Source organism: Adiantum capillus-veneris, chromosome 28 (assembly GCF_014529385.1).
Source record: "Adiantum capillus-veneris isolate H3 chromosome 28, ASM1452938v2, whole genome shotgun sequence".
In the NCBI taxonomy this organism is placed as follows: domain Eukaryota; kingdom Viridiplantae; phylum Streptophyta; class Polypodiopsida; order Polypodiales; family Pteridaceae; genus Adiantum; species Adiantum capillus-veneris.
In genome coordinates, this window is record NC_140958.1 from 79,115,757 (window position 1) to 79,131,316 (window position 15,560).

Sequence of the window (15,560 nt, forward strand, 5' to 3'; positions counted from 1 at the left end):
CGACCTATTGGTGTTAGTAGGGTCTCCTTCAAGTTTTGTGGCGTTTCGAGAACGTCTAATGGGCTTTTGGCTTGCGGTAGCATCATAGGAGACTCTCACATTCACAGAACCGATGGCATGTAGATTTGATATCTCTGTAGGAAGTAGTCATTAGTCGGTTGAGTAGAGGTTGACACCCTTTGTTTGCTTCCGCGCGCTTGCGGGTCGAGCTCCGTCCTCAGTTGAGATTATATGTTAGGTGAGTTCTTGCTATGCTGACGTCCATCGCGGCGTATCCGTCCAACATTGGCGCCGCTGCCGAGGACGAGGGCCCTAAGTAGGTGACCGAGACTAGTCCTTGAGGATAGAGGTCCCTTTGGCTTGCCAAAATACTATTTTACATTTAGATAGGATCAGAGGGTGGTGGACTCTCTAGGTCTTAGGAGGAGTCTAGGGAGTGTGTGTCTAGCCTAGATCTTCCGTCTTAGGTAGTAGTAGGTTATGGTGTAGAGAGTAGGAGTTGGAGTGGTAGATGTGGTGGTAGGTTGACTTGAGAGTCCGTGTGAGGCTAGGAAGCAACCAAGACATCAAAATCACCATCTCACATTGATGAGCAGGAGTAGGGTAAGTAGGATATCTTGATTGCTGATCTAGAGTACTTTATGCATGTCTTATTTGCTGTTAGGGTCATCAGAGAAGTAGAAAAGGCTAAGTAGGAAAGACGGTAAATTGTGTTTGGAAGCTGATTTGAAGTCCAAAAGTTTCTGTGATTATTGCTGAGAGCTCTACAGAGCATAGGGAATACTACTGCCAGAAAAAAATTGCATTTTTAAACAGCGGACATCCTACGCGTAGGATGTCTCCAGGGTACTTTTGGCAGGGAATTTGGGGAAACTGAGGTTACTAGCGGGTTCAGAGGGTAGGTTTTACCCTAGTAACATATTGACTTGAGTGTTTTTCCCTATTTTTGTTGACCAAAAGCCAAAAAACGGAGTCAGAAAACGTAAAATTTTAGAAAAGGCTTAAATTGAGTGATTTTTGCATGTTTTTGCAATTGTGAAGCATACTTGCACTTGCTGAGAGCATAAGGAAGCATCAGGGACACTTCAATCTGAAAAAATAAGCAGTAGACATCCTACGCGTAGGATGTCTACAGGGTGATCTGGGCACTTTTTTGAAAATATGAGGTTACCAGTGTGTTTAGAAGGTAGGTTCTACCCTATTTTCACCTGGAAAGTGAAAATTTGACCAAATTTTGACAAATTAAAGCCAAAAGGCGAGAATTGCCAGACATCCTACCCAAATTGTGTCCAAGGCCTAATTTTGAGACCAAACCATAGGATGACTTCATAGGCATGTTCTAAATGTTGTATTGAGTGCATGTGATAAATTTTATCTCATTTAGGTCAGTGAAAGTGAAGATTGAATAGACTTTAGCGTTTTTGGATGGAAAGAAGGCAAGAATAGCTAGTTTTGGGGTCTTTTAACATCCAAACTCAAATCTAAGCATACCAGTGGGTTGCTGAAGACTAGGGGAATCTTTGGTCCAAGTTTGGGTTCATTTTGAGCAAAAAGACATCCTACGCATAGGATGTCTACTGCATAATTCTGAAACCAAAATTCTATTGTGACCATACCATGCCGTCATATAGCCTTAGATAAGCCTCCTAGGCAAATTTGGTCCAATTTGGAGTTGAGGTGTCAGAATCAAAGAGTAAAAATAGATGTGAGTTTAGCACATCAAGGGAAAGCTACAATGCAAGTTTGAGCTCAATAGAGCAGAAAGACATCCTACGCGTAGGATATCTCCAGGGTCATAAAGTGGTCAAAATTCTACTGTAGCCATATAGGGAGGTTGTAAGTGTCTCAAGGATTCCAGAACTATTTTCAAAAGTGAATTTGGACCTTGTTTGGCCTATTTACCAAGCAAAGACAAGAATTGTCAGACATCCTATTCTTGGAGTGCACTAGAAGCTTATGCAGCCCAAATCTTGACCTATTGGCATCCAAATTCAATTTTAAGCATACCAGTGGGTTGCTGAAGACTAGGGGAATCTTTGGTCCAAGTTTGGATTCATTTTGAGCAAAAAGACATCCTATGCGTAGGATGTCTACTGCATAATTCTGAAACAAAAATTCTACTGTGACCATACCATGCTGTCATATAGCCTTAGATAAGCCTCCTAGGAAAATTTGGTCCAATTTGGAGTTGATTTGACTTGGGAATTCATCAGAACAGACATCAGGCTTTTGGAACAGATTCTTGATCATTTGACCAACCTATAGGTGTCAGAATCAAAAAGTAAAAATAGCTGTGAGTTTAACACATCAAGGGGAAGCTACAATGCAAGTTTGAGTTGAAATAGAGCAGAAAGACATCATACGCGTAGGATGTCTCCAGGGTCATAAAGTGGTCAAAATTCTACTGTAGCCATATAGGGAGGTTCTAAGTGTCTCAAGGATTCCAGAACTTTTTTCAAAAGTGAATTTGGACCTTGTTTGGGCTATTTACCAAGCAAAGACAAAAATTGTCAGACATCCTATTCTTGGAGTGCACTAGAAGCTTATGCAGCCCAAATCTTGACCTATTGGCATCCAAATTCAATTTTGAGCATACCATTGGGTTGTTGAAGACTATGAGAATCTTGGGATCAAGTTTGGACAAAATCTGAGCAGTTAGACATACTACGCGTAGTATGTCTCTAAATTGATTTAGGACTCCAAACCAACCTATGAGCACACCACTGTGATTAGCACATCAAGGAGAAGCTAGGGTGAAAATTTCAAGTTATTCTGAGTAAAAAGACATCCTACGCGTAGGATGTCTCAAGGACATTTTTAGGTCCAAATAAAATTCTGAGCATACCATTGTGTTGCTAAACTTTAGGGGAGTCTCTGGACCAAATTTTGTTAAATTATGAGCATATAGACATCCTACGCGTAGGATGTCTCTAGGCCAGTTTTAGGGTCCAACTGTAATTTTGACCATACAAGAGTGTTCACAGTGTCACAAAGATCCCAAATCTTCTTTTAAAATTGAATTTGGACTCATTTTGACCATTCTAAACTGCATTTCACTATTTTGGCCATAACTTTCACAAACGGTATCGGATCGGAAAAGTTTTTATATCAAAACGTAGCCTGAGAGCGACTCTACAGATCTTAGAGAAAAAGAAAAATGCATCCGGAAGTCGGGTGTGTCTAAAACCGACAGTTCGAAAGAATTGTGAGAAAACGGTCACGGTTTTGAAGACTGCTAACTTAGCAGATTGAAATTATCTTTTGGGAAAACCATTGGTCACCCGCGGGAAGGTGTAAAAGTTAACTACGGCCTAGTGTAAAATTTCAGCGTCCATACAAAAATCTGGTAGCAGTAAGACCATACATAAGGACTCTTGATTTTGCAACAACAGTCGCAAGTTTTGGAGAACTTTAACAAAAGATTTTTGCTAGCAAATCACTGCGACTTGTGCATAATTCTCTTGTGCTAGCTTAAGTTTAGTTCAGCTAAAAGCAAACTTGAAAGTCACTTCCAAGCCCACGGAACAAGTGTGGCCGTCAAAGGCACATCAAGAATTTTTGCATTCATTGTGAAAAAGTTTGCCAGCTAAATAGAATTTTGCAGATTGTGTGCTAAAGTGAACATAGGTTAGCTCGACGCAAGAATCGCTACAAAGGGAGCAATCGTTGCAGTATAGTGGTAAGTTGCATAACTTATCACAGTGCTTCCACTAGATCGAGGCCTGCTAAAAAGCTCTAGGAAAAGCAAGCAGCCAGACAAGACAGTATCAACCCTAGCAAGCAAGGGAGCTAAGAAGTTCAAGCAAAGCCCAGTTCAGAAAACTCAGAGATTAAGGCATCCACAAAAGCTGAAGGACCTCAAGCGAAAAAGACCGACACAAGGGTGCTAATAATTTTTATTAGCATTGAGGCAAGCAATTAGAGCTATCACTGAACAGGTACAACAAGGGAGTCAAGACGAAAGCAATGGCGTCTTAAAGGAATCATACCAGCCGAGTCGAAGCTTCAAGTACATCCACAAAAATTACAAGAGAGCAAATTTGGATCTATCTGATTGGCTAGTACAAAGGACTTCCATGCTATGAGGATGTCAATCGGAATTTGTACATCAAGACAAAGAAAGATACAGAGGAAACTCGGACATCTCAATATGTGGAAGTTGAACCAGGGAAGAATGTACTACACCCACATCCAGATTTCATGGAAGACTGTCTGGGATCAATTTACATGAGGCACGGAAAATACATCGACAATGAGATAGAAATGTTGTACAAAGATCAACTTATAGATATCTACACATATCCTCCAAGTAGTTTTCTGTACAAAGCACAAGATGGAAAACAGAAAATTGGTACCCTCTATGGAGACGAAGACGGTCGATACTACAAGGCTGTCACAAGTCATGAAGCTCCTGTAGAAAACAATCATTATTTTGCAGCAGAAGCGTTTGGCTCAAGAGGAGAAGACTACATGTCTAAAGGTGGTAATGTATACCATCTCTTCATGGGTTTACCTCTAACTATGCACCTGGAAGAATTGACACCTACAACTGTCACTACACAAATGAGTGACACACCACATGACACACAACAAGGCACAACACAAGGAACAACATGGAAAGACACGGTACAAGTCTCATGCACCGCACCAACACAAGATAAATCACAAACACACCAAATTGCACAAACAGGGAATACGCCGGAAGTACCAGCTATGAAGATAGCACAACTTCAAAAAGAACTAGCTCGGTCTCTAGAGCTACTTAACAAAGCACAAGAAGTCATATCATTAGGCATTAAACATATGCCAACATCAGATATGAAACCCTCTCGGATGGGGGGAGTTCAAACTCAAAAAGAGACCCTATCTCTTCAAGAGTGGGATTAAGAAGTCCAATTTTACAAGAAGTAGTGCCCTTTTCAAGAGTCCAAGTGGAATTTCAAGAAGCATTGGAAGATTCCGAGCCGGAGGAGAGACCATTGGAAATTCACAATGCCCAATGTAAAAGGTCAGGTCAAGATGTCATTGTGGTCGACAGATACGATAGGCACTATGAAATAGCCGATGTGAAAAATATGGATGAGTTTAGCAATCGTGGGCAACCTGTAAGTCACATACTTGGACCCCGTCCAAAAGCACCATCAAGGGAAATGGAAAACAAAGATTCGGTTCAATCTTCACCCTCGGTGCAGAAATCGCCAAAATCAACTCGGAAACGTAGCCCTAAGGCTATGCAGAAGCCCCACGTCAAAGACCATATACTGATGGAAGAATTAGCATTACAACAACTAGAAAGCATGGATAGTGATTTGATTTTGTATGCAAGCAATAATGGAAGCTATTTTCAGCTTCTCAAGGACAAGATGATGAAGGATAAAGAGACAAAGCCAATGGATACACCTAAGTCAGTTGTAATCTACAAGTTCATGCATGCAAAGAAGAGGTCATATCTGTATCTAGATACCATAGGAAACCATTATCATCAGTATTATGGAGAGCTGCCTCTTCCAAAGGGTGCACATGTTGAGATAACAACATATTGCGACCAATGTGCCATTGGTCATTTAGTGAAGGACTGCCCAACAAAGCTCTACATGGAAAAGAAGAAGCAACAAGCCAAAAGCAAAGTTCAGACAGTGACAACAAGGGAACGGAAGAAAGAATCTCCAACAAGATCTCCGGAAAAGAAGAAGATCTTGTCGCAGAGCACAAAAGATAGGCTCAAGACACAGTTACTTGAAGTCAAGGGTGTCAACGACATTATCTTAGAGAATGAGGCTTTCAAAAAAGATCAATTGAATCAACTAATTCAAGATCGTTTAAAGAACCTCAGTGAGGACAAGTCAAATCATCCATAAGGTGATGAAGATCAAGCTCGTAGTTCAAGGTTCGAGAGCAAAAGAAGCCAAGATTCTAAGGATAGTGAGCCAACACAAGAAGAGGTGGCAGAGGTAACAAAAAATCTTAGTGCCATGTCACAAGTGGAAGACATGCAAATAGAATCAATGGATGAAGCTGAAAGTCTACTAAATAAATTCTCTACTGTGGACTCTTCATTGGTGATTGAACAAATCAAAGAGTATGAGAAGCTAAAAGAAGATGTTACTGAAGACATAGAATGCATAGAAGAATAGGAAATGAATGAGTCCAAGATTGACTACCAAGGACAATCAATACATGATATGAATGAATATTTTCGAGAGGAAACTCTACAAAAACCCATGGAACAATGGAAACCAAAGGCCACGACGACCATTGCATCAGAAGAAGAGAGTCAACCTCAACATCCTGCTACACAAGCTTCAAAACATTTCCAAGAAGAAAAATCACCATTAAATGACCTTTAAGTGCTAGAAGAAGTAAATAGTGACAGAGAGCTTCTGAAATCAAGAATCAAGGCATCACAGTAAAAAACTAGCAATGAACACCAACAAGCAGCTACAGAAGAAGATAGTAAGCACTTGGAACATGCTACAACCAGTCAAATGACAAAGAAGTTCAACATACAAGAGGATGACAAAGCCTTCAAGGCACAAAAGTCCAAGAAAAGTACCGAAAGCAACGAGGACATCAGCTACTTGGCAGTCAACAAGAAGATTAAATTCTCGTTGGATGTGTATGAGAAACTGAAATTCAACTTTACAGTAGAGATAGATTGCACTGCCACGACTAATGTCATGTCTTATGGGTTGTGGTTACTTGTAGGTAAGCCAGAACTGTATGAAATTCAGGTACAGGTTCCTATATCACATGGAATAGCTGTCACAAGTTTAGGGATTGCAGAAGCTACCCTTAAACTATGGTCAAAGGTAATCAAAGACAAATTCCTAGTGGTGGATTCCTCCAAAATGAGTACACATTTGATTTTGTACGAGCTATGGGCAAAAACACTTGAAGAAGAATTTGAATCTTCAATGATGGTCATCACGACTAGCTCTCAAGAAAGCCAGCCTACTACCGCTCCAAGATTATCGACTGTCGACAAAGGCAAAGCCAAAATGAGCCCACAAATGTCCTACCAAGAGAAGCAGCCCCTTAAATCATAGTCTTCAATCCAACCAAAAAAGTTCAAGATAGAGCTTCTATGTCAACTAACCACATGCTTCCACATGAAAGGCAGACTCCAAAGAAAATCTTTCAACCGAAATACCCTACACTGCGAGATCAACGCCGCCAAAGGTTTTCAACGGTCTACATTAAAACTGAAGAAATAAAGGTCAAGGACCCAATATGGGTAAATGAGCCTAGCCAATTGACGAAAGGTAAACACATGGGATGGATAGCCTCCCACTACAACTTAGCAGAGCAAGGCTATTATGAGGGTCAAAAGAAACTTTGGTTACCAAAACCACAGACCTCGGCTTATGTGGTGGATAAAGATTTCAAAAAGCGTCCCCAAAAGCAACAAAGCTCATATTTATATCGCCAAAGGAGACCAACCAACAAGGCTCGCCAAAGGGATGCAAGAAATTTCAAATCCAACTGGCCTTCATACCAACATAGGACTTCATCGATAAATAATCCCAAAAATGGCACTCTTGTACATCTCATTAGACATCAAAAACATCATGGGAAGTGCCATCTACAATTCTTCAAGCGCAAGGTTACAATCAAGAAAATCGGAGAATCTGGCTACCAAAGATGCTAGGTAAACATTCTACAAGAAAATGACTTCAGCTTGAAAATAATCTCAATTTCACGAAAAGAAAAATCAAGGACAATGTCACAGTCAAGGCAAAGGATATCTGCAAAGACACGCTAATCACACGATGCAGATACAAATGGGTGCCAAAAGAACAACACATAACGAAGAAGATTGAAGTCATCTCTAGCTCTCAAGAAATGTCAAGACATGATAGACAAAGTGTTACGGGGAATGGAGCGAGCCAATCTTCTCAACCAAGGGACCAACAACAACAAAAAGAAATTTTGATAACCAAGGTCACCCGAGTATGGCAAAAGAAACCAATATTGCCAGTATGGTCCTTTACAAATCCTCTCTTCGAGGATGGGAGTTTTGAATTTCAAAACCTAGTCTTGGTCGAAAGCTCCCGAAAGTAAGTCAAGTCGCCATAAAAATCATGGCATAAGAGTCAAGAGTAGGGCAGCTGAGCCACTAAATGAGCAAGCATAAGACCCAAGCTTCATGTCTTAATATTTTTTGTGGTCTATGAGTCTAGATATTTAGATTATAGCTCAAGATGGAAGAGTTCAGCATATTGTAAAATGGGGTAGCTCATGCTGGATAAGTGAGCATAAGAGTCGAAGTCTACTATTTTAAATGGTGGAGTGGCAGAGTAGTCCAGAAAACACTCACGCACATGAACACAGTGAGGAGAGTGGAAAAAACCTCGTCGACAAAAACCCTTCTTGTGAGTAACGGCAGCTCTTGAAGTCAAATATATTTTTGCTTCTCTAGCTACGTTCACTCCTGGAAGCACCCATTCAAACTCCTCTCGCACCGCATATTGTCTCCCATGCATCTATCTGTGCAAGCATATATAATGTCCCATCATTGGACGTTTGCATTTGACACGATTTGTGTTCCACCCCTGCACTTACACAACAAAATGACGATGACGAAGCGGTAGCAGGTTTCATAAGCATTTGCTTAACAACAACGACTCTGACTTCAAGCTACTAACACTTATCCAATGTATATCAAGTCAATAAGAGTAGCCATACAACCATAACTACTTTAACTCAACAAAACTCGGTTACATCAAACATAAGTACATAAGTACATATAGCCTAACATTTAATGGTGACTAAAGGCATTTTTTTCCCACTGGGTTTTTCCCTTTAGTCCTATCCAGGTATCCAAGACCTTCATTTTGTAATATACGCCACATTTTATTTTTACTATTTTATTTCTTATAAAAACACAGAAAAGCAGACCAACGACATCCCCAAACAACTACATGCTCATCAACTAAAAGATCAAAGGGGAGAGGCCCAGAAAATGACTTGCTGCAACAACAAAACTCACTCAACCTATTTACGCTACAACAACCAATCGGAGGGGGAGAGCTATGGCTTCAACTACACTACATGTACAAGAAAAAGGTACCTCTACAACATACAAAGCATCTGGTAGAAGCAACTGCAACAAAAAAAGATTCAACCAACACCAAAACATGAAGCACTCGTCAAGGCCATTGCAGACATAGGGTCTTGTCGGGGACGACAAGACTTCGGAGGGGGAGAGTGTTGAGAGGTCAACACTTTCAACAACGCTTCCACAAAGATTCCATGAAGATTCCTCAAAGATTCTCTAAAGATTCCAAATAAAGATGCTGATGAAGTGATGAAGACAAAGATGGATGTTGTAATGTGAAGATACAAGCTCATGGACATCATCGAATATCCCGTTATTATTATTTTGAGCCATTACGGCCACTTTTGTAATGTTTACGGGAACTTCATATTTTAAGTCGGCAATTGTATTTTGGCCACAGATGCTTGTTGGATGAGCAAAGCCAGCTCACTGTGTTGTAATTAAGCTCTATAGAAGCCTAGGGACAAATAAGGTCATTTTGGTCGGACATTAGGTTTTCTAAGGCTTAGTATATAAGACAAAACCTAAAGCTTTGTAAGGGGACTTCTAATAATCTGATCTTCTGTGTCGTTCGGAGATTGCGAGAGAGTGAGAGAGTGTGTGTGTGTGCTACAGGAGCTACGGTGGTCGGAATCGCAAACGGAGAGCAGCAGTGTGTTGCCCACAAGGAGAGCTACGCGTTGATGCTTACATGACGCGCATTCGTCTGTGTTTTGGCAGATTCACCTGCGAGCTACTTTTGGAGTTTCGGTGAGTAAATGTTGTCCGTTTTTGTATTTCAGCATATCCACGCGATCAGAGCGAGTAGAGCTAAGCATTAGGCACTTTTGTTTTTGGAAACAACAACTGTTGACTGCTGGGTCAACAACACGACATAACTCAAGTTTCGTACCAAAGTCTTATCTTTTGCGAGTTATGAAATGCTGCGGATTATAGCTATAAACGTCATTTGTAATGAGTAGTTATTCTAGTTTCAGAAGCTGGGGTGCAATGGCACTTCCAGATTGTAAATACAAAGCCATTTGACCCTTTCAACCCCATTTTTGGTTAAACCTAAGGTAGCCTTAGTATATAAGGTACCTAGGTCATTTTGTAAAGAAGACTTTTATCATAATCAAAGCTTAGCGCTGCCGTCTACTTTGTGTGAGAGAGAAAGAGAGTGAGCGTGAGCTTTATCCTCTCGCTACGCCCTGCTCACTCAACACATTGGAGATCCGACTGCACCATTGTTGTAGGCTCGAGGAGAGCTACGCGACAACGCCAAGCATTCCACGCGAGAAGAAGCGCACACGTTGACGCATCTACGAGCTATTTGTGGTCGTAAGTGTATCAAACGATGTCTGTTTTCTGTGTGCTAGTAGTCTATAGAATCGTGGCAACATAAGCTACGCATAGTTACTCATAAATTTCAGTTTCGGGCACTTTCATAATTCTGCTCTGTCATCCTACGCGTTTTTCGTAGATGGGTTTAGAGTGAGGGTTTTGAGTATAGAAACTTAGGGATAGGTGTATCCTAGTGAGGGGATGGTGTTCCTCAAGTTTCGTACGAATCTGGCATGATTAGGTGAGTTACCTTTCGTATGTGTGTATGTGGCTAGGTGGTGTAGTTGAGAGCAGTGAGGTTCTTGATTGTGGTTTAGTTGGCCTTCCAGAGTGTTGTATGGGTAGGACGGTCTCAGCGTGACAAGCTAAAGAGATTTCCTCCGTGTGCCTATCGTGTCATCTGTGTCCTCGATTGACATTATGTTGATCTAGGTAGTGTTTGCATGCACTTCATGGGTGTGTGAGTCGCTCTCCGTCCAACATTGGCGCTGTTGCCGGGGACACAAGGACCTAAGTAGGTTTCCTACTAACACTCATGTGATGGTTGCTTGATTTAGTTTCGGCTAAAGAAAGCGTTTTTCTTAAGTGGATCCGGAAGAGGATATTCCGCGATCAAGTGGATAGCCAGGAAGCGTGTGTCTTGCCGAGGGTCTATGACTACATAGGTTTAGTTAGGATCTGTAGATTAGAGTAGTTGTTGGTGGTCGAGTGATTTGTGAGGTGATAAAAGCGTTTACTAGTCCGTGTGTGGTAGTGAAGGGTTTTTCTACTCATAGATGCAAAACCCCATATGATTTGTAGGAGTAGCTTTAGGTAAGTGACCCGATTCTGATCTAGAGCTATTCAGCATTGAATTATATGCTAAAGTGCTTGATTGCATTTGAAATCACGAAAAAGTGTGCTTTTGAGGATAAAAATGCATTAAACAAGCTTTTGCGGATATTTTTGTATGACTAACTGATGTTGGGCATATAAAAGAGCATTTGCAAGGGTTCTGTGAAGAAAACCTGCAATTCTGTAAACATAGACATCCTACGCGTAGGATGTATCAAGGGGGTTCTGGAGACCAAATTTGAAAATTCTGACTGCACCAGTGGGTTCAGAGGGTAGGTTTTACCCTAGTAACATATTGACTTGGGTGTTTTTCTCTATTTTTGTTGACCAAAAGCCAAAAGGCGGAGTCAGAAAACGTAAAATTTCAGAAAAGGCTTAAATTGAGTGATTTTTGCATGTTTTTGCAATTGTGAAGCATACTTGCACTTGCTGAGAGCATAAGGAAGCATCAGGGACACTTCAGTCTCAAAAAATCAGCAGTAGACATCCTACGTGTAGGATGTCTACAGGGTGATCTGGTGGAAATTTTGAAATTCTGAGTTGACCAGTGTGTTCAGAAGGTAGGTTTTACCCTATTTTCACCTGAAAAGTGGAAATTTGACCAAATTTTGACAGATCAAGACCAAAAGACGAGAATTGCCAGACATCCTACCCAAATTGTGTCCAAGGCATAATTTTTGAGACCAAACCATAGGATGACTTCATGTGCATGTTATACATGATGTTTTGAGTGCATGTGATGAATTTCATCTCATTTGGGTCAGTAAAAGGAAGATTGAACAGAATTTAGCATTTTTTACTGAAAAAGGCAAGAATAGCTAGTTTTAGGGTCTTTTGACATCCAAACTCAAATCTAAGCATAGCATTGGGTTGCTGACATGAAGGGGAAGTTGTGGCTCAAGTTTGGGGCAATTCTAAGCACTTAGACATCCTACGCGTAGGATGTCTTCACCATGATTTAGCACTCCAAATCAACCTCTGAGCATACCACAGTGATCAGCACCTTAAGGAGAGTCCGTGGTTCAAATTTGGGGCAATTCTGAGCAGTTAGACATCCTACGCGTAGGATGTCTAAGGCACGATTTAGAGGCCAAATTCAAACTGTGACCATACCATGCTATCATATAGCCTTAGATAAGCCCCCTAGACAAATTTGGTCCAATTTGGAGTTGATTTGACTTAGGAATTCATCAGAACAGACATCAGGCTTTTGGAACAGATTCTTGATCATTTGACCAATCTATAGGTGTCAGAATCAAAAAGTAAAAATAGTTGTGAGTTTAGCACATCAAGGAGAAGCTGTTGTCCAAGTCTCCTGCATAATCTGCATCCCTTAAACAATTACACATGCTTCCTTTCTTCCAAAGCAAATGCACATGTCTTTTGTAGCATTCAAATATCACATAACCCCTTTCACTGCCTCCCAATGTTTCTTGCCTGGATTTGACATATATCTGCTAACAACTCCCACTACAAAAGAAATATCAGGATGTGTAGCAATCATAGCATACATCAAACTCCAAACTGCAAATAAATAAGGCACTTGTGCCATTTCAACCTTTTCCTCTTTAGGCTTAGGTCAATCATTTTTAGAAAGTTTCACATATGGAGGCAATTGAGTACTCAATGCCTTCCCCTTCTCCATATTGAAACGCTTGAGCACTTTAGCAATGTATTCAGATTGAGACAAATAGACCAATTTCTTGCATTTGTCTCGCTTAATGCGCATGCCAAGGATATGGCTTGCTTCACCCATGTCTTTCATTTCAAAGTTTTAATGTAACTCTGACTTCAAGTCTGAAATCTCATCCCTGCATTTCCCAGCAATTAACATATCATCCACATAAAGGACCAAAATCAATAAACTACCATCATTAGCTCGCTTAGTGTAGAGGCAATGGTCCATATTGCTACATTTGTAGCCTTGAGAGAGCATGAATGAGTAGACTTTACGATACCACTCCCTTGATGACTGTTTTAGACCATAAAGAGTCTTTTCTAACTGACACACCAAGTCTTCATTGCCCTGCTCAACAAAACCTTTTGGCTGCTACATATAAACTTCTTCTTGAAGATCACCATGGAAGAACGCCGTCTTGACATCCATCTGGTCAAGTTCCATGTCGTCTTTAACAACCAACGCAAGTACACACCGTAGAGTAGTCATCTTGACAACCGGAGAAAATATCTCATCAAAGTCAATAACCTGCTGTTGCTTAAATCCTTTAGCAACAAGTCGTGCCTTGTACTTGGGTTTATTATCATGAGGTGTAATTTTTTGTTTGTACACCCATTTTCATGGTAATGCCTTTTACCTTTAGACAACCGAACCAACTTCCAAGTTTGATTCTTATGCAACGAGTCCATTTCTGATTGCATAGCTTTCTCTCACTTTGCCTTGTCATCCATTGACATGGCTTCCTTATAGCAGGAAGTCTCTCTGCAATTTGTCAACATAATGTAGTCCAATGAGGAAGTAAATCTATAAGGAGGCTTTGAAACTCTTGTATACATTCTAATAACTGCTTGAGCCGGTTGTCCCTCAGCAACATCTTGTACTGCAGGAGGATTCTGTACTTGTTGTCTGACATTAGGCACTTCAGCCCTATTGTGGACAGTTCCATCTTCTTGGAAGATAAATCTCCTGGCCTCTACTGTATGCACAGGCTTCTTATGCATCTTTTCTTCATTGAAGTATACATCATTACTGCGAACTATCTTTTTAGCTTCGGGATCCCATAACCAAAATCCCATCTCGCTAGGATTGCCATAGTCAAGAAATATGCATTTCTTTGACTTAGGAGCCAACTTGCTTCAAAACTCCTTTGGAACATGGCAATACGCTTCACAGCCAAAGACTCTAAGATGCTTGTAAGAAGGTGGCTTCCCATATCAAAGCTCTTTAGGTACCTTCTCATCTAAAGCCTTGTTAGGAGATCTATTCATAAGATGGACAGTAGTTGCTAACGCTTCCGCCCAAACTTTCCATTAGGCAACTCTACATTAGACAACATGCTACATAACTTCTCTTGTATGGTACGGTTCATCCTCTCAGCAACACCATTTTGTGGAGGGTTATATGGAGTAGTCAACTCTCTTTTGATGCCTTTGGAATCACAAAATTTTTGAAAGGCTTTAGTGACATACTCACCACCATTGTCTGACCTCAAGCACTTTATTCTCTTGCCAAACTGATTCTCCACTAAAGCCACAAAATTCTGAAATTTTGAAAGAACTTCATCCTTCTTCCTGAGAGGATATCCCCACACTTTCCTTGAGAAGTCATCAATGAATGTAACAAAGTACAATGAACCTTCCATGGATACGTTAAGCATAGGTCCACAGACATCACTATGCACTAACTCTAATGGCTCACTTTTTTGAGTGCTTCCCCTTTTGTGTGGTGATTGTGTTTGTTTACCATAAAGACAATGCTCACAACCTGAAAAGTCTGAGAAATTGAATCCAGGTACATAACCAAAATGAGATAATATTTTCATTCCCTTTCGAGACATATGTCCTAATCGGCGATGCCACAAAGAAACACTTGGCTGCTCGGTTACACAAATTACATGGTTTTTAACATTGGATACATGTAGTATGTACAAAGTCCTAGACTTTGAACCATGTGCTACCACTAAAGAACCTTTGGTGATCTTCCATGAACTATCACCAAATGTGCAGTAATATCCCATGTCATCCAACTCTCCTGTACTAATCAAGCTTTTGGTAAGCTTCGGCACATGTCTCACATTCTTGAGCATGAATGAAGAACCATTCTGAAATTTCAGCTGCACATCGCCGACACCAACTATGTCGCAAGCAAAATCATTGCTAAGAAGAACACGACCTTTACGGGCTGCATCATCTGTACTGAACCACTCTCTGTGAGGAGTCACATGAAACAATGCACCTGAGTCAATAACCCAATCTTGTAAAGCATAGTCATCAATGTCAACAAAAAATGATGAATCCATGGCAGATGTGAGATAAATATCTCCATCAGAATCTTCAACAAAACCATTGTTGATCTCTTCAATCTTTATATTTCTTTCCTTAGTCTTGCCTTCTTCCGACTTCTTGTCTTTACCTTTCTCTTGTTTCCACTTTCGACGGTCTTTCTTCATATGACCCTTTTTGTGACAATGATAGAACTCAATGTCTTTTTGGCCACGTGATTTGCTACGAGATTTTCCTCTCTGATTCTGCTTGCCCTTTTCTTGTGATCGACCACGATCGACGAGAGCATTGCTAGTACCACGAGAAGTATAAAGATTCTTCCTGCTAACCTCTTCAGTAAGCAAACTGTCCTCAACATCAGCTCATGTTAAACCATCAGGAGGTG